The sequence below is a fragment of the Chiloscyllium plagiosum genome, unplaced genomic scaffold, assembly GCF_037043375.1.
Source record: "Chiloscyllium plagiosum isolate Xiang-an unplaced genomic scaffold, Cpla_swu_hap1 HiC_scaffold_37, whole genome shotgun sequence".
Classification (NCBI taxonomy): domain Eukaryota; kingdom Metazoa; phylum Chordata; class Chondrichthyes; order Orectolobiformes; family Hemiscylliidae; genus Chiloscyllium; species Chiloscyllium plagiosum.
Genome location: NW_028270175.1, coordinates 9,400,053 through 9,425,225, shown reverse-complemented (window position 1 = coordinate 9,425,225; position 25,173 = coordinate 9,400,053). Strand labels below are relative to the sequence as shown.

The window sequence follows — 25,173 nt, the reverse complement described above, 5'->3', positions numbered from 1 at the left end:
CTCATTCCCAGCACTTGGTCCTTAGCCTTGAATGCTGTGCCATTTAAAATGTTCATCTAAATACCTCTTCGATGTTGTGATGGTTCCCATCTCTATGACCCTTGCTGCAGATACCCACTACCTCCTGGCTTATATTATCAGGTGAACCCTGGCTAACGCTTCCTTTTCTTAACCTTTGTGACCACGTAAGGCCAAGTGCTTGCAGTGTGCCTAAGCAGTCAAGATTAGCATAGACTGTGGATCAGTTCTATGGGAAAGATGGGAGCATTCCTGGTTTACGAACCAGGCCAACACTGAGCACTGCATACAACCTCTGAACTGGCAACTGAACAGTTTTTAACCCTCCATACTGGCCAGTATTTGTAAGTGAATGTCACATGACTTCCAGATTTTGTGATCTGGAACAAACAGCCTTCAAGGATGCAGATTCGTTAGTAACTTTGAAAAGTGAATTCGATCTGTCCTATAAGGAGGTGGGCAGCAAGGCTATGGGGAAGGAAGGGGAAAAACTAATTGGAGAGCTCTTTCAAAATGCCAATACAAGTACAAAGGCCTGAAGGTCTCCTTCCACGCTATATGATTCTGTGAATATGGTATTCAATATCTGCAATCAGATGGAGTTATGGGAGCCAGGGGTGAATGAAAAGAAAGAGAGAGGAGAGAGAGAAAACACTAATTAAAAATCAAAATTAAATTTCTTAACCATAAAGAGGCAATGGAAAATATATTCTACAGCTTATAAATCAGTTTTGCAGTATAACATTTAGCCTTCTGCCTGCTCCATAAGATAGACTGTTAAAAACAAACACACACATATCGACCTTCTGCAATGGGCACACCCTTCGCCATTTTATGGACGGCCAGTGGTCTATGATAAGGTATCCTAGGTCATTGATGGATGGCAGACCGTGACTGAATTCACCTACCGCAGGGAATTCCAAGGCATGTCCCAGACTCACGGATCAGTCGCCAAGCTAAACTCTGTCATATCAAAGCCCACTGCCCAGCTTCTTAGGCAGTCAATGAAAGCAAACAGGCAGGTGCATCCAGCTCGAAAAGCAAATGGCATAATGGCCTTCATTGCAAGAGGATTTAAGTTCAGAAGTAGGGATGCCTTACTACAGTTATACTGAGCCTTGGTGAGACCGTACCCTGAAGTATTGTGTTCCTTTTGGTCTTCCTACCTAAGACATACTTCCCATAGAGGGAGTGCAGCAAAGGTTCACTAGACTAATATTGGGAAAGGCATGACCATTCAATGAATAGAGATTGGTTTGACTGGGCCTTTAGGAGAAGTTAGAAAGATGACAGAGGATTTGTTTGAAACATAAAATTCAAACAGTGCTGGACAGGGTAGGTGGTTGGGGAGTCTAGAATAGGGGACACAGTCTCAAGATCTGGATCGAGCCATTTAGGATGGAGATAAGTAAACATGTCTTCACTCAGTAGGTGGTCACCCTGTGGAATTCTCTACGACACAAGGTAATGGAGGATGGTTCACTGACTGTATTCAAGGAAAAGCTTGAATTTCTTTTCAGATTTTAAAGACCATGACATATTTTTGAAAATTTAAAAACCTTAAGGGGTTTGGAGATGAAGTAGGAATATGGATTGAGGTAGAGGATCAGCCATGATGATATCAAATGGAGGAGCAGGCTCAAAGGACCTCCTTCTGCTCTCCTGCAGAGTCAGCCCACTGGGTGGGTCATGCTGCCTATTTGGAGGACTGATGCCTGCCCAGGTTTTATGGAGACCTGACCATTGGTAAACTGAACAGAGGGAGCCCACATAAAAATTTCAAGGATTCCTGAAGTAGTCCTGCCTTGTGTGAGCTTCATCACCAGATTGTGACACCTGGAGATTCTACCTCAGGACCAGCAGACACCTTTCAGACTGAGCGAAGAACCAGCAGAAAGGAGAAATGGAGAGGAAGGATGGAACCAGTTGTACCCAGGAGCAACTACACCTTCATCCATACATATGGGCCGGGTGCTGGCAGGTGGGACTACATTGGGTTGGGATATTTGGTCTGTTTCCATGCTGTACATCTCTATGACTCTATGACCTGCAGTGGGACACTCTGCTGGTCCCACATAGGTGTGAGCAATACTAGCAAGCCTGGAAATGCTGAGAACAACCTTTACAAAATCTTCATCTGCCAAGAAACATCAAAAGAAATAAAATGGCTGGAGACACATGAATAGGAAAGCGTTGGAGGGATATGACCCAGGAGCAGGCAGGTGGGACTAGTTTAGTTTGGGATTATGTTCGGCATGGACTGGTTGTACTGAAGGGTCTGTGTCCGTGCTGTATGACTCGAAATCCTGCACCTTCACTCACCAAGCTACAATTTTTAAAGCACAATCACTTTAAAGGTGTGAGCAAATGTGTCACAAAATAATGTTGTGGTTACTTTGTGATATCGGTCAAAGGTACAATTACCTCGTGGACATAACTCCTGGCTGAAATATTGGAAGGTTGCATCCCATGTATTACTGACCTCCAACTGCACTGTTCGTGCACAGAAAACAATACAATACAATCTCCAGATCACATTTAAAGTAACTCATGGCTTGCACAGTTTCAATGTTTGAGGGCATCAATTTTATTACCTTATAAAGTAACGCTGTTTATGCAATGCCAAGTTTCAGATGTGAACGGGAGAACCCAGTGACTGGGTTTTGTAGATCTGATTTGTAAATCCAGCCTGATGCCATGCTGAAACTGTACCATGTGCTTTATTGGAGCCAACCATTGTGACAGAACCTCCCCAAGGTCCTTTTATACCAGTCTCCTGAGGAAGGAGTCCAATCAACCTCAGACATCAGGAAGAAACAGGTTCCTTGGAGCAAGAAGAGGCCGAGACAATTAGTTTCACAAAAGGTTACTAAACTGAAACGTTTGCTTGTCTCACCCCAAATGCTAACCTGACCCACTGTGCTGTCAATGGCTGATATATTCTCTCATTATTCACAAGTTGCACAGATCTCTCTCCAATGTGATGGCGTAGAATTGGGGTTAAGCAACAAGATAGGGATTATGAAAAGGATACTAAAACTCCACTTTTGCACATATTTCTTTATTTTCTTTCTGTAGGTTTTCTTGTTTAGACTTGAAGAATACCAGGATGAAAACAAAACTTGCATTTATATAGCGCTTTTTGTGAGGTCCTTGAAGGCTTTCCAGCTAATGACGTAATTAAGATCATAACTCCGTAAGAAATAGGAACTGAAGTAGGCCATTCAGCCCCTCAAGACTGCTCCACCATTCAATAGGATCATGGCTGATCCAACAGTACTTATACAGAACAAACTGCCAGAGAAAGTGGCAGATGCAGATACAACATTTAAAAGACATTTGGACAGGTACATGAATAGAAATGGTTCACAGGGAAACCTGGTTGGCATGGATGAGTTGGACCGAAGGGTCTGTTCCAGTGTGAATGGCTCTATGACGCTCATCACTTCTACCTTCTTGTCTTTTCTCCATAACGCTTGATTCCCTTACACAGAATCATAGAATGCCTGTGGAAATAGGCCATTCAGCCCGTCAAATCCACACTGACCCTCTGAAGAGCATCCTACCCAGACACACCCCCTACCCTATCCCTATAATCCTACATTTCCCATGGTTAATTCCCCCTAACCTGCACATCCACGAACATTATGTGCAATTCAAAAGGGATCTAAAGGGCAACTTTTTCACATAGAGGATGGTGCGTGTATGAAATGAGCATACAATTACAACATTTAAAAGGCATCTGGGTACATGAATAGGAAGGGTTTAGAGGGATATGGGCCAAATGCTGGCAAATGGGACTAGACTAGGTTAGGATATCTGGTCGGCATGGATGAGTTGGACTGAAGGGTCTGTTCCTGTGCTGTACAACTCTAAGACTAATTCAGCATGACCAATCCACCTAACATGCACATCTTTGGAGTGATCAGGAATCTTTCTACCTCAGCTTAAATATACATGACGTTGAGGTGCTGATGTTGGACCGGAGTGATGAAGTCTCAGGTCACACGACACCAACAGGTTCATTTGAAATCACAAGCTTTCGGAGACCAGCCCCTTTGCCAGGCGAAAATTCAAACTGTGATTTCAAATAAACCGACGTTTTGGGCAAAAGCCCTTCATCAGGAATTCCAGCTAATGAAAGGCTTTTGCCCGAAATGTTGATTCTCCTGCTCCTTAGATGCTGCCTGACCTGCTGTGCTTTTCCAGCAACACACTCTCAACTCTGATTTCCAGCAGCTGCAGACCTCACTGTCCCCTACTGGAAGAGTTGTATTTAAGTATAACAAAAATGACACTACATAAAAGATCCCTAGACTTAAAATAAGCCTTTTCCCCCTATTAGGTTGGCACCTCTTTAAGAAAGAATAACAAGCCCATAAACTGAACAGTTAGTGCAACTGACGATCTGCAAGGTCCAAGTCCCAGCTGATGCCAAATTGGCTGAGTTGAGCCAGAGAGGGAGTAGACGTGCTACAACTGGGCTTGGCACTGCCAGACTCGGGAGGGGATCAACTGTGGCCCTCTGCTCTCTGAGTGTTATCCACTGATTTCAGCTGGAAAATAAGTGAGGCACAGCTGGGTGGGGTTCTCATAGTTCAATACCCTCCTGACAGATGAATGAAGTCTCACTGACAACCCTTCGCCGTGCAGAGCTCAACACAAGTCATGGGGGGGGGGGGTAAATTATTTTTCTGTATCTCTCTCTCAAAGGCATTAAAATCGAAGTTCAAAAACAAACTAAACACAAAGTTCAAATCGTTAATGTTGAAAGAGATGTTCCATCAGATTTTTATTATTTACAGACACTGCGTTGGTGTGAGGTGCTGTTACTGTGGTATGCAACTCCAGGCTGGGGACGGGGGTTAGAAGTGGGGAGGCCGAGACTGAAGTAATTTCCATTTCAGTGGAAAGTCTCACAAGGACCCAGCCGCCCCCAGAGTCTGAATGACGCACGACTGGACAAGGCTTCCGGCAACACTTCACCACATGAAACTGTACACAGGGAAAATTTACAGCCTTACCGTGAAACTCAGAACGAGAGAATTGGCTTCTTATTTTTCATTAGCTATAAATACATACACACACGCTGCTGAAATGCAAACAGTTCACCATGTTGCATTGAACAGTGCTACAGAAAGGTTTTTTTTTGGCGGGGAAGGGTATATTTTACGGGGGTTATATAATTTCTATTTGCACACAAACACAGAACTATTTTTGTAGCATTTTACAAAGTGGACTAAACTTTGGAACAGTTTGCATGATTCTGGATAGAGGCAACTCTCGAATGCTTGGTTAGGCTGCGAGATCAGGATTAGTGGTGCTGGAAGAGCACAGCAGTTCAGGCAGCAGCAAAATCAAAGTTGCGGGCAAAAGCCCTTCATCAGGAATAAAGCTCTTGTAGAGAGAGGAGGAAAACTTCTTCAAGGCAGGCATCCTTGCAAGAGGATTCGCAGTAGGGTTAAAATCAACTAGGTAAAAACAATGATTAGGTGCTACCTAAATGCAAGGTTAAACGATACAACAAAGTAGAGATTGCAGTGAATTTGTAATGATTCTTTTTTAAGGTTTGCAATGATTCTGATTCTTTTTGAGGTTGGGGGGAGGGAAAAGTGCAAGACGAGGCGCAGAGCGAAATGTTTTTTTTTGTTGCTGGAAGAATGTTTGTGAAGCCGCAGCCCCCGCACTAACTCCCCCCGGGGGGGAATCCGGCTCAATGAAGGACTGACTCATCCACACAGCCCGCTGTCAGAGCCCGCAGCCAGACACAGGCCGTGGGCGGTACCGCTGCAGACTGGGTGCGACTCCGGCACAGAGGGAGGGAAACAGGGAGAGGAGAGGGGGGGGGAGGGAAACAGGGAGAGGAGAGGGGGGGGGAGGGAAACAGGGAGAGGGAAACAGGGAGAGGAGGGGGGAGGGAAACAGGGAGAGGAGGGAGAGGGAAACAGGGAGAGGAGGGGGAGGGAAACAGGGAGAGGAGGGGGAGGAGGGGGAGGGAAACAGGGAGGAGGAGGGGGGAGGGAAACAGGGAGAGGAGGGGGGAGGGAAACAGGGAGAGGAGGGGGAGGGAAACAGGGAGAGGAGGGGGAGGGAAACAGGGAGAGGAGGGGGAGGGAAACAGGGAGAGGAGAGGGGAGGGAAACAGGGAGAGAAACAGGGAGGGGGGGGGGAAACAGGGAGAGGAGGGGGGAGGGAAACAGGGAGAGGAGGGGGAGGGAAACAGGGAGAGGAGAGGGGAGGGAAACAGGGAGAGAAACAGGGAGGGGGGGGGGAAACAGGGAGAGGAGGGGGGGGAAACAGGGAGAGGAGGGGGGGGGAAACAGGGAGAGGAGGGGGGGGGGAAACAGGGAGAGGGGGGGAACAGGGAGAGGGGGGGGGGGGAACAGGGAGAGGGGGGGGGGGACAGGGAGAGGGGGGGGGGGGGGACAGGGAGAGGGGGGGGGGGGGAACAGGGAGAGGGGGGGGGGGGAACAGGGAGAGGGGGGGGGGGAAACAGGGAGAGGGGGGGGGGAACAGGGAGAGGGGGGGGAACAGGGAGAGGGGGGGGGAACAGGGAGAGGGGGGGGGAACAGGGAGAGGGGGGGGAACAGAGAGAGGGGGGGGGAACAGAGAGAGGGGGGGGGGAACAGGGAGAGGGGGGGGGAACAGGGAGAGGGGGGGGGAACAGAGAGAGGGGGGGGAAACAGGGAGAGGGGGGGAACAGGGAGGGGGGGGAACAGGGAGAGGGGGGGGAAAACAGGGAGAGGGGGGGGAACAGGGAGGGGGGGGGGGAAACAGGGAGGAGGAGGGGGGAGGGAAACAGGGAGGAGGAGGGGGGGGAACAGGGAGAGGGGGGGGAAACGGAGAGGGGGGGGAAACAGGGAGGGGGGGGGGGAAACAGGGAGAGGAGAGGGGGGGGAAACAGGGAGAGGAGAGGAGGGGGGGGAAACAGGGAGAGGAGAGGGGGGGGGAAACAGGGAGAGGAGAGGAGGGGGGGGGAACAGGGAGAGGAGGGGGGGGGGAGGGAAACAGGGAGGGGGGGGAGGGAAACAGGGAGAGGGGGGGGAAACGGAGAGGAGGGGGGGGAGGGAAACGGGGAGGGGGGGGGGGGAGGGAAACGGGGAGAGGAGGGGGGGAGGGAAACAGGGAGGGGGGGGAGGGAAACAGGGAGAGGAGGGAAACAGGGAGGGGGGGGAGGGAAACAGGGAGGGGGGGGAGGGAAACAGGGAGGGGGGGGAAGGAAACAGGGAGGGGGGAGGGAAACAGGGAGGGGGGAGGGAAACAGGGAGAGGGGGGGGGAAACAGGGAGGGGGGGGGAAACAGGGAGAGGAGAGGGGGGGGAAACAGGGAGAGGAGAGGGGGGGGGAAACGGAGAGGAGAGGAGGGGGGGGGAAACAGGGAGAGGAGGGGGGGGAGGGAAACAGGGAGAGGAGGGGGGGGAGGGAAACAGGGAGAGGGGGGGGAAACAGGGAGAGGAGGGGGGGAGGGAAACGGGGGGGAGGGAAACGGGGGGGAGGGAAACAGGGAGGGGGGGAGGGAAACAGGGAGAGGAGGGAAACAGGGAGGGGGGGAGGGAAACAGGGAGGGGGGGGAGGGAAACAGGGAGAGGAGGGGGGGAAGGAAACAGGGAGAGGAGGGGGGGAAGGAAACAGGGAGAGGAGGGGGGGAGGGAAACGGGGGGGAGGGAAACAGGGAGGGGGGAGGGAAACAGGGAGAGGAGGGAAACAGGGAGGGGGGGAGGGAAACAGGGAGAGAGGGGGGGGGAGGGAAACAGGGAGAGGGGGGGGAGGGAAACAGGGAGAGGAGGGGGGGGGAGGGAAACAGGGAGAGGAGGGGGGGAGGGAAACAGGGAGAGGGGGGAGGGAAACGGAGTGGAGGGAAACAGGGAGGGGGGGGAAGGAAACAGGGAGGGGGGGAGGGAAACAGGGAGGGGGGAGGGAAACAGGGAGGGGGGAGGGAAACAGGGAGAGGAGGGGGGGAGGGAAACGGGGGGGGAGGGAAACAGGGAGGAGGGGGGGGAGGGAAACAGGGAGAGGAGGGAAACAGGGAGGGGGGGAGGGAAACAGGGAGGGGGGGGAGGGAAACAGGGAGGGGGGGAGGGAAACAGGGAGAGGAGGGGGGGAGGGAAACAGGGAGGGGGGGAAAGGTTACAGGGAGAGGAGGGGGGGAGGGAAACAGGGAGAGGAGGGGGGAGGGAAACAGGGAGAGGAGGGGGGAGGGAAACAGGGAGAGGAGGGGGGAGGGAACAGGGAGAGGGGAGGGGGAGGGAACAGGGAGAGGGGAGGGGGGGAAACAGGGAGAGGGGGGGGAACAGGGAGAGGGGAGGGGGGAGAGAGGGGAGGGGGGAAACAGGGGAGGGGGGGAACAGGGAGAGGGGAGGGGGGAACAGGGAGAGGGGAGGGGGGGAACAGGGAGAGGGGAGGGGGGGAAACAGGGAGAGGGGAGGGGGGGAAACAGGGAGAGGGGAGGGGGGGGAAACGGAGAGGGGAGGGGGAACAGGGAGAGGGGAGGGGGGAAACAGGGAGGGGAGGGGGGAAACGGAGAGGAGGGGGAAACGGAGAGGAGGGGGGGGAGGGAAACGGGGAGGGGGGGGGAGGGAAATGGGGAGAGGAGGGGGGGAGGGAAACAGGGAGGGGGGGGAGGGAAACAGGGAGAGGAGGGAAACAGGGAGGGGGGGAGGGAAACAGGGAGGGGGGGGAGGGAAACAGGGAGGGGGGGAGGGAGGGAAACAGGGAGGGGAGGAGGAGGGAGGGAAACAGGGAGAGGAGGAGGAGGGAGGGAAACAGGGAGAGGAGGACGGAGGGAAACAGGGAGAGGAGGAGGAGGAGGGAAACAGGGAGAGGAAGGGAAACAGGTATAGGAGGAGGGGAAACCGGGAGGGGGGGAATCGGGAGGTGGGGGGAAACCCGGGAGAGAGGGGGTGGAAACCGGGAGAGAGGGGGGGGGAAACCGGGAGAAGGGGGGAGGGGAACCGGGAGAGAGGGGGGGGAAACCGGGAGAGAGGGGGGGGGGGAGAACCGGGAGAGAGGGGGAGGGGAACCCGGTAGGTGGGGGGTGACCGGGTGAGGGGGGGGAGAGACCAGGAGGTGGGGGGAGAACCAGGAGGGGGGGGGGGGAGAAACCGGGAGAGGGGGGGAACAGGGAGAGGGGGGTGAAAGAGAGAGAGAGAGGGGGAGGGTAAGAGAGAGGGGGAGGGAAAGAGAGAGAGGGAGGGAAACAGAGGGAGGGGAGGACAACAGGGAGAGGGGGAAGAAAATGGAGAGGGAGGGAAACAGGGAGAGGGGAGGGAAACAGGGAGAGGGGAGGGAAACAGGGAGAGGGGGAGGGAAACAGAGAGAGGGAGAGGAGAGGGGAGGGAAACAGGGAGAGGGGGAGGGAAACTGAGGGGGGAGGGAAACAGAGGGGGAGGAGGGAAACAGGGAGGGGGAGGGAAACAGGGAGATGGAGGGAAACAGGGAGAGGGAGACGGAGGGAAACAGGGAGAGGGGGAGGGAAAGAGGGAGAGGCCGGGAATCGGAGAGGGAGGGAAACAGGGAGAGAGGGAGGGAAACAGGGAGAGAGGGAGGGAAACAGGGAGTGAGGGAGGGAAACAGGGAGAGGGAGGGAAGCAGGGAGTCGGAGGGAAACAGGGAGAGGGAGGGAAATGGAGGGTGTGGGAAACAGGGAGAGAGGGAGGGAAACAGGGAGAGAGGGAGGGAGACGGGGAGGGAAACAGGGAGAGGGGGAGGGAATCAGGGAGAGTGGGAGGGAATCAGGGAGAATGGGAGGGAAACGGAGAGGGAGGGGTAGGGAAACAGGGAGGGGGGAGGGAAACAGGGAGATGGAGGGAAACAGGGAGAGAGGGAGGGAAATTGGGAGAGGGAGGGAAACAGGGAGAGGGGAGGCAAACAGGGGGAGGGAAACAGGGAGGGGGAGGGAAACAAAGGGAGGGGGAGGGAAACACAGAGGGGGAGGGAAACAGGGAGAGAGGTAGGGAAACGGAGAGGGGGAGGGAAACGGAGAGAGGGAGGGAAAGGGAGAGGGAGGGAAACAGGGAGAGAGGTAGGGAAACAGGGAGGTGGAGGGAAACAGGGGAGGGACACAGGGAGAGGGAGGGAAACAGAGGGTGAGGGAAACAGGGAGGGGGAGGGAAACAGAGGGAGGGGGAGGGAAACGGAGAGGGGAGGGAAACAGGGAGAGGGGGAGGGAAACAGGGAAGGGGAGGGAATCAGGGAGAGGGAGGGAAACGGAGAGGGAGGGAAACAGAGAGGGGGGAGGGAAACAGGGAGGGGGAGGGAAACAGAGGGAGGGGGAGGGAAACGGAGAGGGGGAGGGAAATAGGGAGAAGGGGAGGGAAACAGGGAGAGGGAGGGAAACGGAGAGGGAGGGAAACAGGGAGAGGGAGGGAAACGGAGAGAGGGGGGAACAGGGAGAGGGGAGGGAAACAAGGAGAGAGGGAGGGGGGAGGGAAACAGAGGGAGGGGGAGGGAAACAGGGAGAGGGGGAGGGAAACAGGGAGAGGGGGAGGGAAACGGAGAGGGGGAGGGAAACGGAGAGAGGGAGGGAAACGGAGAGAGGGAGGGAAACAGGGAGTGGGGGAGGGAAAGAGAGAGGGGGAGGGAATCAGGGAGAATGGGAGGGAAACAGGGAGATCGGGAGGGAAACGGAGAGGGAGGGAAACAGGGAGAGGGAGGGAAACAGAGAGAGGGGGAGGGAAACAGGGAGGGGGATGGAAACGGTGAGGGGGAGGGAAACAGAGAGAGGGAGGGAAACAGGGTGAGGGGGAGGCAAACGGAGGGAAACAGGGAGAGAGGGAGGGAAACAGGGAGAGGGAGGGAAAGAGGGGGAGGGAAACAGGGAGGGGGAGGGAGACGGAAACAGGGAGAAGGGGAGGGAAACAGGGTGAGCGGGAGGGAAACAGGGAGAGCGGGAGGGAAACAGGGAGAGCGGGAGGGAAACAGGGAGAGCGGGAGGGAAACAGGTAGAGGGAGGGAAACAGAGAGAGAGGGAGGGAAACAGAGAGAGCGGGAGGGAAACAGGGAGAGCGGGAGGGAAACAGGGAGAGGGAGGGAAACAGAGAGGGAGGGGGAGGGAAACAGTGAGGGGGAGGGAAACATGGAGAGGGAAAGGGAGGGAAACAGAGAGGGAGAGAAACATGGAGAGGGAAGGGGAGGGAAACAGGGAGGGGGAGGGAAACATGGAGAGGGAAGGGGAGGGAAACAGGGAGAGGGAGGAGGAGGGAAACAGAGAGGGGGGAGGGAAACGGGGTGGGAGGGAATGAGAGAGGGAGGAGGAAAGAGGGAGGGAAACGGAGGGGGAGGGAGGGAAACGGCGAGGGAGGGAAACAGGGAGAGGGAGGAAACAGGGAGGGGGAGGGAAACGGAGGGGAAACAGGGAGAAGAAGGGAAAGAGGGACGGGGAGGGAAAGAGGGAGAGGGAGGGAAACGGAGAGGGGAGGAGGAGGGAAACAGGGAGAGGGAGGGAAGCAGAGGGAGAGGGAGGGAAACAGGGAGAGTGTGGGAAACATAGAACATAGAAGAATACAGCGCAGTACAGGCCCTTTGGCCCTCGATGTTGCGCCGATCCAAGCCCACCTAACCTATACTAACCCACTATCCTCCATATACCTATCCAATGCCCGTTTAAATGCCCATAAAGAGGGAGAGTCCACCACTGCTACTGGCAGGGCATTCCATGAACTTACGATTCGCTGAGTGAAGAACCTACCCCTAACTTCAGTCCTATATCTACCCCCCCCTTAATTTAAAGCTATGCCCCCTTGTAATACCCGACTCCATACGCGGGAAAAGGTTCACACTGTCAATCCTATCTAACCCCCTAATCATCTTGTACACCTCAATCAAGTCACCCCTAAACCTTCTTTTCTCTAATGAAAACAGCCCCAAGTGTCTCAGTCTTTCCTCATACGATCTTCCTTCCATACCAGGCAACATCCTGGTAAACCTCCTCTGCACCCGTTCCAGTGCCTCCACATCCTTCCTATAGTATGGCGACCAAAACTGCACACAATATTCCAGATGCGGCCGCACCAGAGTCTTATACAACTGCATCATGACCTCAGGACTCCGGAACTCAATTCCTCTACCAATAAAAGCCAGTACGCCATATGCCTTCCTCACCGCACTATTTACCTGGGTGGCAACTTTCAGAGATGTGTGTACATGGACACCAAGATCCCTCTGCTCATCCACACTACCAAGTATCCGACCATTAGCCCTGTACCCCATCTTTTTGTTATTCTTCCCAAAGTGAATCACCTCACATTTAGCTACATTGAATTCCATTTGCCACCTTTCTGCCCAGCTCTGCAGCTTCTCTATATCCTGCTGTAACCTGCCACATCCTTCCTCACTGTCAACAACTCCTCTGACTTTCGTATCATCCGCAAACTTGCTCACCCAACCTTCTAACCCCTCTTCCAGGTCATTTATAAAAATGACAAACAGCAATGGTCCCAAAACAGATCCTTGCGGAACACCGCTAGTGACGGCACTCCATGAAGAAACTTTGCCATCAACTACTACCCTCTGTCTTCTTCCATCCAGCCAATTCCTAATCCAAACCTCCAACTCACCCTCAATGCCATATGTCTGTATTTTCTGCAGTAGCCTACCATGGGGAACCTTATCAAACGCCTTACTAAAATCCATATATACCACATCTACCGCTTTCCCCTCATCAACCTCCTTCGTCACCTTTTCAAAGAATTCAATAAGGTTTGTGAGGCACGACCTGCCCTTCACAAAACCATGCTGACTATCCTTGATCACATTATTCCTATCCAGATGTGCATAAATTCTATCCCTTACAATTCTCTCTAAGACTTTGCCCACAACAGAAGTGAGACTCACCGGCCTATAGTTACTAGGGTTATCCCTACTCCCCTTTTTGAACAAGGGAACCACATTTGCTATCCTCCAGTCTTCTGGCACTACTCCTGTAGACAAAGAGGACATAAAAATCAAGGCCAATGGCTCTGCAATCTCCTCCCTTGCTTCCCAGAGAATCCTAGGATAAATGCCATCAGGCCCAGGGGACTTATCTATTTTCACCTTTTCCAGGATTTCCAACACATCTTCTCTACATACCTCAAAGCCATCCATTCTACTTATTTGTGACTCAGTATTCATTTCGACGACAATGCCCTGTTCCTGAGTAAATACTGAAGAAAAGTATTCATTCAGTGTCTCCCCAATCTCTTCCGCCTCCACACGCAACTTCCCACTACTATCCTTGACTGGACCTATTCCTACCCTAGTCATTCTTTTATTCCTAACATACCTATAGAAAGCCTTAGGGTTTTCCCTAATCCTACCGACTAAGGACCTTTCATGTCCCCTCCTTGCTGCTCTTAGCTCTCTCTTCAGGTCCTTCCTGGCTACCCTATAACTCTCAATCGCCCCAATTGAACCTTCACGTCTCATCTTGAGATAGGCCGCCCTCTTCCATTTAACAAGGGATTCCAATTCCTTATTAAACCACGGCTCCCTCGCACGACCCTTTCCTCCCTGCCTGACAGGTACATAATTATCAAGGACACTCAATAGTTGCTCCTTGAACAAGCTCCACATATCATTTACACTCTTGCCTTGGAGTCTACTTTTCCAAGCCACACATCCTAAGTCATGCCTCACCGCATCATAATTTCCCTGACCCCAGCTATAACTCTTGCCCTGTAGTACACACTTATCCCTCTCCATCACGAGAGTAAAAATCACCGAATTATGGTCACTATCCCCAAAGTGCTCACCTACCTCTAATTCTAACACCTGGCCTGGTTCGTTACCCAGGAAACAGGGAGGGGGAGGGAAATAGGGAGAGGTGGGCAGCAGGACCGTGGGGGAGGGTGACCGCCTGGAGAGAACAGCATGAGGGAGGGAGGACAGAGAGGGGGAATGTAGATAAAGAGGGAAGGGGAGAGAGTGGGAGGCGGTGAGAAAGAGAGAGGGAGGGGAGATAGAGGGAAGGGGAGAGAGAGGGAGGGGAGAGAGATAGAGGGAGGGGGAGAGAGGTAGAGGCAGGGAGAGGGGAGAGAAATGGGGCGATAGGGAGGGGGAGAGAGATTAACAGAGGAGGGAAAAGAGATAGAGAGGGAGGAGTAGAGCAATAGAGGGGGAGAGAGATAGAGGAAGGGGGAGAGAGAAGTGGGGGAGGGAGGGAGGAGGAGATAGAGAGAGTGGAGCGGGAGAGACATAGGGGAGAGGGGTGGGGGTAGAGAAGGAGGAGGGGAGAGAGTGAGTGTGTGGGAGAAGGAGGGGGAGAGAGATTAGGAGAGAGAGGGGATGGGAAGAGAAAGGTAGGGGAGAGGGAAGGTGAAGAGGGGAGGCAGAGAGAGAAGTGGGGGTGGGGGAGAGAGATAAGGGAGAGAAAGTTGGAGGGAGGGGGAGCGGGAGAGAGAGATGAGGGGGGAGCGAGGCTAACGAGGGAGAGAGAGGCGAGGCTGAGGAGGGAAAGGATAGGGAGGGAAGTGGAGAAAGGGAGGGGAGGATAGGAAGGGGAAAGAGGAGGGGGTACATGAGAGGGGGAACGAGTGGAGGGAAGGGGAGTGGAGGGGTGACAGGGGAGGGAAGGGGGGACAGGGGAGGGAAAGGGGGAGAGGAGAGGGAGGGGGAGAGAAGGAAGGGAAGAGGGGAGAGGAGAGAGAAGGGGGAGAGAGGTAACGAGGGAGGGAAGAGTGGGAGGGGGAGAGGAATAGGAGGGGATGGGGAGGAGAAGATAGGGAGAGGAGTGGAATAGAAGAGAGCATGGGGAAAGAGAGAGGACTGGGAGGAGGGACACGAGGTGTGGGTGAGGATAGGAGGGGGGAAGAGAGGACGGGAGAAAGGACATTGGGGTAGAGGATGGGGGAAGACGAGAGAACAGGGAGGGAAGGAGTGGAGGAGAAGAATAGGGTGAGGAAAAGGGACAGGGAGCATGGGGGTGCAGAAGTATAGGGAGAGAGACCATAAAAATTAGGAACAGGAATAGGCCATTCAGACCCTCCTATATTCCTCACATCCACTTGCCTGTGTTTTCCCCTTAACCCTTGATTCCATTCTGATCAAGAATCTATCTGCCTCAGCCTTAAATATACAAAAGAACTCTACCCCTGCAGCTCTTTTCTGGCAAAAAAAAATCACAACCTCCTGAGAGAAGGAATTCCTCCTTATCGTAATCTTAAATTGGCACCCCTTTATTCTGACACTATGCCGTCTGGTGTTAGACTCCCCCAGGAAGGGTAACATCCTCTCACCATTTTCCCTGTTAAGTCCCTTAGGAATCCTATGTGTTTCAGTGACATCACCTCTCATTGTTTTGAAACTCCAGTGAGTAGAGTCCTAACATGTTTAGCTTTTGCTCGTATGATAATTCTTCCTTACCAGGGACCATACCAGTGAACCCTCTCTCAAATGCATCCAATTTAAGGATTGGGGAGAGGGGGAGGGAGAAAGGGAGAGGACAGGGAAATGAGCGAGAAGGACAAGGTGAAGAGAGGGAGAGGTGAGATGGGTGGGAGAAGGACAGGGAGAGGGGAAGGGAGAAGAAGGAGTGGAAGGGGGGGAAAGGACAGGGAGAAGGAAAATAGTGGGTAAGGAGGAGGGAAGAAGATGGAGGCAGGGAAGGCAGAAGGAGGATATGAAAGAGTCAGAGGAGGGGTTGAAGAGGGAGTAACAGAGAAGGGATGAGAAAATGGAGGAAGATGGAGTTAGTCAAAGGGGAACAGAAAAAGAAAAGTGGAACAATTAAAGAACAAAAAAGGGGGTGACAGAGAGAAAAGCACTTTTGGCAGGTAAGAAACAGTGGCTTCTCCTGTCTATCTGACTGACCCCAGCACTAATACATGCAGGAGTAACCCAAACAAATGCACCTTCACAGAAAATATAATCAAACAGCGACAAGGGACATGAGAGATATGCGGGCAGTGTTATCAACAACACATTAAACACATGCTACTGATGTCAATTACAGAGAGTACAGATTGCTCTCAGTATCAGTGTCCATCTAATGTCATTACTGCACCCTTTTCATAAAAGGGACGAGGTGATCAGATGTTCAATCAATCGGTTTTAATTATTCCCCCCAACCCCGCAAGCCATACTGACATTTGTCATGTCCCTTCGCACATGCACTACGAACACCGAATGTCACAGTGGGATTTGTTTTTAAACCTGTAAACTGAGTACTTATTCTGTTGTTTGCAACATAAACATCTATTTGATTAATCTTTATCGCTGACTCAGTTGCAACACAAATACTATTAATTTACCAGTTTATTTAAGTTGCAAGCACCAGTCCCAGGTTGAAATCCTGCCAAAAAGATCCTGCCTCAAAACTTTAGATTGGTTTCCAGAATGCAACATTTCTTTCTTGTTGAACTAGTGGAAACCATCTCTCTGCTCTCGTACATGTCGCCCTGTCCTGATTACATGTGAAAACTGCCCTTACTACAGTGTAACATGCAATAAAAGTTGACCAGCTATAACCTAAAGTTAATAGACTATTTAAAGTTCATGCTTTAAGATGGCCGTTCACAACACTACAAAATACCAAATGTGTGCAGATGAGTTGTTAAGGTGCTGTCTGCTTTCCCATTTCTCTTGATATCTTTGGGTTATGAAGATTTATCAATCTCAGATTTAAACTAAATAATTAATCTGGCACTAACTGCCATTAGCAGAAGAGAGTTCCAAACTTATACCAGTCCTTTCTTGTAGAATGGTTTCTTGATTTCACTCTTGTAAAGACTGCCTCTGATTTTGGACTGTGCCTCTCATCCCAAACTCCCATCCAGCAGAAATAGTTTATCTCATCTACCCTGTCTTTTTACCCCCTAACATTTTAAAAAAGATTCTTTTTATCTTTCAAAGAACAGCAAAGTCTTCCCAGTGATATAGTTAAAATTTATTCTGCACCAACATCCAAAACCAGAAGGCATGGTTATTATCTCATTGTTATTTGTCTATAATTTGGTTGCTTTCTAAAAATGTTTCTTTCATGGGATCTGGGCATTACCATCAGGCAACATTTATTCCCATCATTGCCTGCCCTTGAGAGATATTGGTGAGCTGACTTCTTGAAACACCACAGTCACTTTACAGTACTACAATTATACCCACAATGCTGTTAGGAACAGAGGTCCAGAACTTTCACCCAGTGACAACAAAAGAACAGTAATATTGTACAAAGTCTGGTTGGTGTGTATTTTAGCAGGGAGTCTATGCAAATGGGGTGTATTTTATCACACTCCCGAATTATGCCTCTAGATGGTGGACAGGCTCTGGGGTGTCAGGAGGCAAGTCACTATTGCTGCATTCCCAGCCTCTGACTTGTTCTTGTAGCCACAGTATTTATAAATGCTAGTCCAGTTCAGTGTCTAGTTAATGGCAATCCCAGAATGTCGATATTGAGGGATTCAGTGATGGTAATGCTGCATATTGAATATGTTGGTGAGATGGTTAGATTCGCTCTTCTTGGAGAGTGCCATTGCTTGGCACTTGCAACACACAAATATTATCTGTCACTTATCAGCCCACACCTAAATTTTTGCCTATGTTGTTACATTTTCAACATAAAGTGCTCGTCAAAAGAAAATATAAATACAAGTCTTTTTTTGTTTTCAAGGAGAAAATGAGAAATTAAAGAGAACCCATGCAATTTATTTTGACTTTGTCTTTCTCCTTTCCAGTGTCTCCACCCAGCAGATCATTTAATGGGCTTGCTCCCAACACTTGCTCTGCCAAATGCCATTCCATTCCCAGCCAGAATAAAGGAGAGACAGCACCTTTCATTCTCCTTTCCTCTCCCTGGAGGGGGTGTTTTCTCTCCACCTGGTAGCTCTCGAGAAAAAATGCTGATGCCATCCAACTTTCCCCATGCACAGAAGAAGAGATATGATAACAGTATGGCACTGAGCTGTGCCAGTCAGCTGCCCTCTCTCATATTATCCATCACTTTCCCTGAGGAAACCCTCAGTGCCAATGCTGAAGAGATAGAGACTTCCTCAGATCTTATGAAATTCCATAATTACTCATGATTTTGCTCCTACTTTTGTCATTTCTTCATTTTGTGCCTCCCCTGAATAATTTAAGTTCTCATTTTCTCAAGAGGCTGAAATAGGTAGATTCTTGATCAGTCAGGGAATCAAGGGTTATGGGGAAGGAGACAGGACAGTGGACATGAGGAATATCAGAACAGCCATGATCCTACTGAAAGGCGGATTAGACTCAAGGGGCCAAACAGCCTATTCCTGTTCCTATTGCTTATAGACTTTGATAGATCAATATTTAGGATAAATATAGAAAAGCCACTCAACCTAGTACTTTTGCCATGTCTATACTGGATGCAGAAGTCCAAAACACCCTCTGATCGGACTCAGAATCAAGAGAGACAAGAGAGGAAACACAGACTATGGGGAGACACTTTGTCACCGCACTTCTCGCAAACTCCTCGTTCATTTCGTGCTCCAACTCTACTGCAGGCACCACAACCTTGAAATTAAGATGGATTCCACACCCTCAGCCTGCACTCAGGATACAGCAGTACAGTTACAGGGCATTGCCAAACAGACACGGCAACAAAACTATACAATGTACATGCACACCAAGAACAAGAAACCAGAGAAACTTGGCATCACCACCAGCAATAGCCAAGCCAGCCCTGGCACCACATTGGAAAACATTATCACCACAGGGAAGTCGATCGTCAACTTATCGGACCACACCCTTCAACCGGTAGAGATTGAAGTTCTTAGCAGAGGTCTCAATTTCTGCCCCACCACCAAAATGGACCCCATGGGTCTTGCAACAGACATGGAGGACTTCATCAGATGAATGAGACTCTGGGAATTCTGTCAAGATGCCAGAGTGAGCCCACTGAGGAACTGGAACAGCCATCACAGGGATCCATAAAGGAGCGACCAAAGAAGGGGTCAACTTGGACCCCACTGGAGGGCTGCTGCCCTGGGCTTGACATGTATGATCAAACCGTCAGGAATTATGTAAATGCCAGATTCATCACTGCACCCACAAGGTACAGCAGAGCATCACCCGTTCCCAACGCAGTGCCATCCAGGCTCTCAAAACCAATCACAACATTGTCATCAAACCAGCAGATAAAGAATGAACCATCGTCATTCTAAACAGAAAGATTACTGCAAGGAAGTGTACCAGCAACTGAACAACCAGGAACACTACAGGCAACTACCGGCCAATCCGACCAAAGAGCACACCCGTGAACTAAACACATCGATCAGGACTTTGGATCCAGTCCTTCAGATTTCCCTACGTGCCCTCATCCTACGTACTTCTTGTGTAGGCGACTTCTACTGCCTTCCAAGGGTACACCAAGCCAACACACCAGGACGTCCCATCGTATCAGGCAATGGGACCCCGTGTGAGAATGTCTCTGGCATCTTGAAACCCATTGTACAGGGGACCTCCAGCTTCTGACTTAATACTACAGACTTCTTACAGAAACTCAGCACCCACGGACCAGTCGAACAAGGAACATTCCTCGTCACAATGGACATTTCAGCACTCTACACCAGCATCCCCCACAATGATGACATCGCGGCAACTGCCTCAGTACTCAACACCAACAACTGCCAATCTCCAAGCACCATCCTACAACTCATCCGCTTTATCCTCAATCACAACATTTTCACCTTTGACAACCAGTTCTTCATCCAAACACATGGAACAGCCATGGGGACCAAATTTGCACCCCAATATGCCAACATTTTTATGCACAGGTTCGAACAAGACTTCTTCTCTACGCAGGACCTCCAACCAACATTATCCACCAGGTACACTGACAACATTTTCTTCCTCTGGACCCGTGGCAAGGAGTCACTGACAAAACTACACAGTGATATCAATGAGTTTTATCCCACCATCAAACTCACCATGGACTACTCACTAATATCTGTCTCATTCTTAGACACACGCATCTCCATCAAGGATGGGCACCCCAGCACCTCACTCTATCGCAAACCCACAGATAACCTCACATTGCTACACTTCTCCAGCTTCCACCTGAAACATATTAACACAGCCATCCCCTACGGACAAGCCCTACGCATACACAGGATCTGTTCAGATGAGGAAGAATGTGACCGGCACTTGGAAGTACTCAAGTATACCCTCATAAGAAAGGAGTATGATGCTCAACTCATCAACTGCCAGTTCCAACGTGCCACAGCTAGGAACCGTAATGACGTCCTCAGGAGACAGACACGTGCTGCAACCGACAGGGTAGCCTTCGTTCTCCAGTACTTCTCAGGAGTTCTTTGCAAGCTTCAACACATTATCAATGAGGATGTTCCTCCAAGGCGAACTTCAGGACAGGCAACAACACAGAGTGGCCGAGCAGAGGCTGATAGCCAAGTTCAGTGCACATGGGGATGGCCTCATCCAGGACCTTGGGTTCATGTCACACTACAGGTGACCCCACTGCACTACACACACACACAACTCGTACAGACCCATACACTCACGCAGACCGTCTCTCATACACAAGCCCTCCATCATAAACAAGCTCTCTCTCATACGTACACACACACACACACCCTCTCACAGATTTATACTCCTTTGCATTCACACTCACACACCCTCACAGACACTCATACTCACCCACCCATGCGCACACACACACATACATATAAGTTTGTGGGATGAATTTGTACTTGCAGAATTACATTTTATTTTGCTCAAAAACTCCATGAATCCGTGTAAGATTCTGTAAATCCCTTTTTTAGATTAGAATCAGTCTGAACATTGGAGCACAGACAGCCTCACACAGGGCAGCTCACACCCTCAATGCACTATCTGGGCCAACGCGGCACCTGTTGTTAAAGTTCAGTTGAGAAAGTAACTTTAAGAAAGTTCTGAAATTTACATATGAAAGAACTGAAACCAACATGCCCAGTCTAAAAGATGAGAGACTTAACAAAAAATCCAAGTCTTTTTCAATATATAACTTCAATTACATCACATTGTAAACTTTTGCTATAAATTCTGTGTCCTACGATCTTATACTCCACAACCACTTGATGAAGGAGCGTCGCTCCGAAAGCTAGTGCTTCCACATAAACCTGTTGGACTATAACCTGGTGTTGTGTGATTTTTAACTTTGTACACCCCAGTCCAACACTGGCACCTCCAAATCAAGAGAGGAAATGGATTTGACCAGAGAGGCCGTTGAAGAGGTTACTTCTAAGAAAGCTTTAGAAGACTTGATTTTTAAAAATTCTTTCATGGGACTCTAGTGTTGCCAGCTAAGCACAAATGACTTGCTCATGCCCATGCGGTGTGCCAGTGTTATGAAGCAATTCCAGGATTTTGACCCAACTATAGTGAAGGAATGGTGGTATTGTTCCAAGTCAGGATGTGTGTCAAGGTGAAGGGTTTTGGAGAGAAAGTCAGTAAAATGAAACTGATTGTGTCTTCACCCAACACCAGCAAATGCAAGTTGCTGAATGGTAAGAGGAGTGAGGAGTACAACCTCTTAAGATCTACCCAATGTCCACTCCCAACTCATCTGGACCTTCACCATCTTTATCCATGATTGTCGCACTCGTCTATCAATATTATGTTCACTGATATCCATTAGGGTGCCATTGCTCAGCACACTCACATCAAAGTTTTCATCCTTGTCTTCACTCCCAGCTGCTTCTGAATTTATTTCCACCCCACATTCCTGCCCATCTGATAACAATCTATTGTACATTTGCCTTCATTTTCTGCTCTATTAGAGGCAGTACCCTCAACCATTTAACCCTCACACATTGATCTCTGACCTTGCTACATCTCACTGCTGCTAGGAAAAGTAAATCTATTTGGCCAACTGTATCTTTGATCTGTCTCTTAGTTCTTCTCGAATCTGAATTACATACATTAGGGCCTTGGGACACATGCTACATGAAAGGTGAAATTGAAATAAAAAACTTGTCTTTGGATTATATTACATCTCAGGAGCTGGTGAAAAGCAGCCCAAGATTGCTTCTAGTTATTTTCAGCTGGTTACAAAATGCCGTACAGTGGGTTTTCAATCTACTTTTAGGAGGCACTGCCAATGCAAAACACATTCACAAGGCCAGAGATGCACAAACACTGCACAAGTTTGGTTGTGACATCTTCCACAGTCAAATAGCGTAAGCTCACTCAATAGCTCACTGGGTAAGGCACTTGAGGCCCTTGTTATACAGACAGACAGTGCTTAAAAGGTTTAACTGACATAATCAGATGAGGAGAAAGTGAGGACTGAAGATGCTGGAGATCAAAGTCAAAAATGTGGTGCTGGAAAAGCACAGCAGGTCAGGCAGCATCTGAGGAGCAGGAGAGTCTATGTTTCGGGCATAAGCTCTTCATCGTGGATGCTGCCTGACATAATGAGGAAAGCTCCTCCCACCAGGAATAAAAAGGACTGTCAGGAGAGGAGTGAATCTGTTGCAAGATCAGTTATCAAGACCATTGTTTAGTTGTTGATCATCTAATGCTAAGTCCATGTAGCTAACAGTAATATGTACTTACCCATAAGATGAATCTGCACTCTCAAAAGAGAACATTATGTATCTTCTGTGTTATGCAACGAGGTAATATGGACTACGTAATAAATCATAGCTGTTAATCCAGGGTGAGCCAATCATCTACCAAAGACTTTGTCTTGGCATCATTTCCCACACAACATCAGTGATTCAGATTAAAACCAACAACAAGGACTGGTGGCAGTGAATCCATCCACAGCATCTGAGATGGTTCTGTTGGACACAGTGACACGATTATATCAGCCACATTACTGAGGCAAGTGATTGTACCCTCAGAAAGGGATGCTGAAACATTAGGAAATCCTTGTAAAATAGTAGCATTAGTGAGGGAAGGAAAGAAAATTAGAAGTGACCAGATAAAAGGAACAGTCAGGATGGATGGACAAAAATATTTACTGCTAGTCAGGGATTATGGGCATAGTCAAGAAAATTAGAGTTAAAAATCACATAACGCCAGGTTATAATCCAACAGGTTTAATTAGCTTCCGAAAGCTAGTGTGCTTCCAATTAAACCCATTGGACTATAACCTGGTGTTGTGTGATGTTTAACTTTGTACACCCCAGTCCAACACCGGCATCTCCAAATCAAGAAAATTAGTGTCGGACTTATCAGGAGTGAAATTATGTGACACTTGTTCACACGAAGCAATGTTGCACTCTGTTTCCAAATAGCAATTAAGGCTAGATCAATTGTTAATTTTAAAGCGGACGCAACTTACAACTGAGAATTGAGGTAGACTTGTGGAGCAAAGGCCAATATATGGTATTAGGTCATAGATCAGCTATGATTTCATCGAATGATGGGCCAAACTCGGGGGGTGGTGGTGTTGAATAGCCCACTCTTGCTGCTCCGATAAGGAAACTTTGTATCAGCTGGCTATAGTTGAAATGTCAAAACGTCTGTGTTAATATTGCATATCTTCCCTCCTAAATTTTTTTTTAGATTTTTATATTTTAGATTACTTACAGTGTGGAAACAGGCCCTTCGGCCCAACAAGTCCACATCGACCCGCAGAAGCGCAACCCACCCAGACCCATTCCCCTACATTTACCCCTGCCCCTAACACTACGGGCAATTTAGCACGGTCAATTCACCTAACCTGCACATTTTTGGACTGTGGGAGGAAACCGGAGCATCCGGAGGAAACTCACGCAGAACGGGGAGAATGTGCAAACTCCACACAGTCAGTCGCCTGAGACGGCAATTGAACCCGGGTCTCTGGCGCTGTGAGGCAGCAGTGCTAACCACTGTGCCACCGTGCCGCCTATCCTGGTCTGGGAATATTAGCACAATAAGAACAAGATGTGCAGTAACGCTCAATAGAAAGGGAAGACAAAAATGGAAAAAAGAAAATTTATTCACTCTTGGGATGTGGGCACCGTTGGCATTTATTGCTCATGCCTAGTCAATGAGAAGTTGATGGTGAGCTGCCTTCTTTTTGAACCAGTGCAGTCCATATGCTGTAGGTAGACCCACAAAGCCATTAGGGAGGCAATTCCAGAATTTTTACCCAGCGACACTGAAGGAACAGTGATATATTTTCAAGTCTGGATGGTGAACTGCTTGGAGGGGAACTTGCAGGGGGTGCTATTTCCATGCATCTGCTGCCCTTTTCCTTCTAGGTGGAAATGGTCATGGATTTGCAAAGCAATGTCTCAAGATATTTGGCAAATTTCTGCAGTGCATCTTGCACATGATACACACTGCTTGGACTGTGCCAGTGATGGAGGGAGTGGATGTTTGAGAATGTGATGCCAATCAAGCAGGTGGACCAGCTGAAACGTATGGAGAAAACAGAATAGGAAACTGACTAGCAGGCATTGAACTCTGAATGTCACAAAGTGGGGGAGGCATGTTTCAGCAGGAAGCATCTCAAGGTAAGGTTTGAAACTGACAGGCATGGAAGCAGATACAGAAGTTTCCTTTTTAATCGAGCACCTACAGGATTGGAAATTAGCTGCGAAGGTTGTTTGTAGCTCAGTTTGACCCGAGAATGGTCCATGAGGGAGGTGATGGGGGAAGTGACATTCTGGGTAGCTGAGCAGGATGGCTTTACTCTCCTCAATGTTGAACCAGAGGAAATTGAGGCTCATCCAGGACAGGTGATCTGACAACATTGGGAGTATCAAGGGCAATTAATGTGAGGTAGAAATGGGTGCCACCAGAATATAGGCAGACATTTGCCCCACTTCTTCAAATGATGTCAATGTAGATGAGCTTGGGAGCCAAGGAGAAATCATCAGGAGGCCTCCAAAGATATTTGTGGTGGGACAAAACAGAAGACCATTGCTGGAAATGCTCTAACCCAATCATTAAAAGGTGACCTAATGATGGTGGACCTCCAGTTGTCAAAGGGGACAGGGAGATCACAAAATGACATTCAGAGATAGCACACAATTGAAAATCTTTTTAAAAAGCTGACTAACTGCTGTGACTCCAAATTTATGTGCTGGTTTTTCAATTATGTTTGATTGAAGGCTGGGAATTTTATCAAAGCTGTTTAAAAATGAAAAGAAAGCAAAATATTATTAATTTGACAAGTTATAGACTCCCACAAATGGAAACAAAATAATTATATTTCTGTACAATCTGGCATATTACATTTACAGTACCTGCAATCGTATTTGAAGTTTGAGGGCTTTCCCATTTTGAT

General features: G+C 49.6%; 1 protein-coding gene across 8 annotated transcripts in view; it reads right to left on the bottom strand.

Moving 5' to 3' along the window:
- samd11 (sterile alpha motif domain containing 11) overlaps positions 1 to 25,173 on the bottom strand; it is a 321,465-nt gene that overhangs the window by 251,820 nt on the left and 44,472 nt on the right. The gene's annotated exons all lie outside the window — the stretch shown is intronic.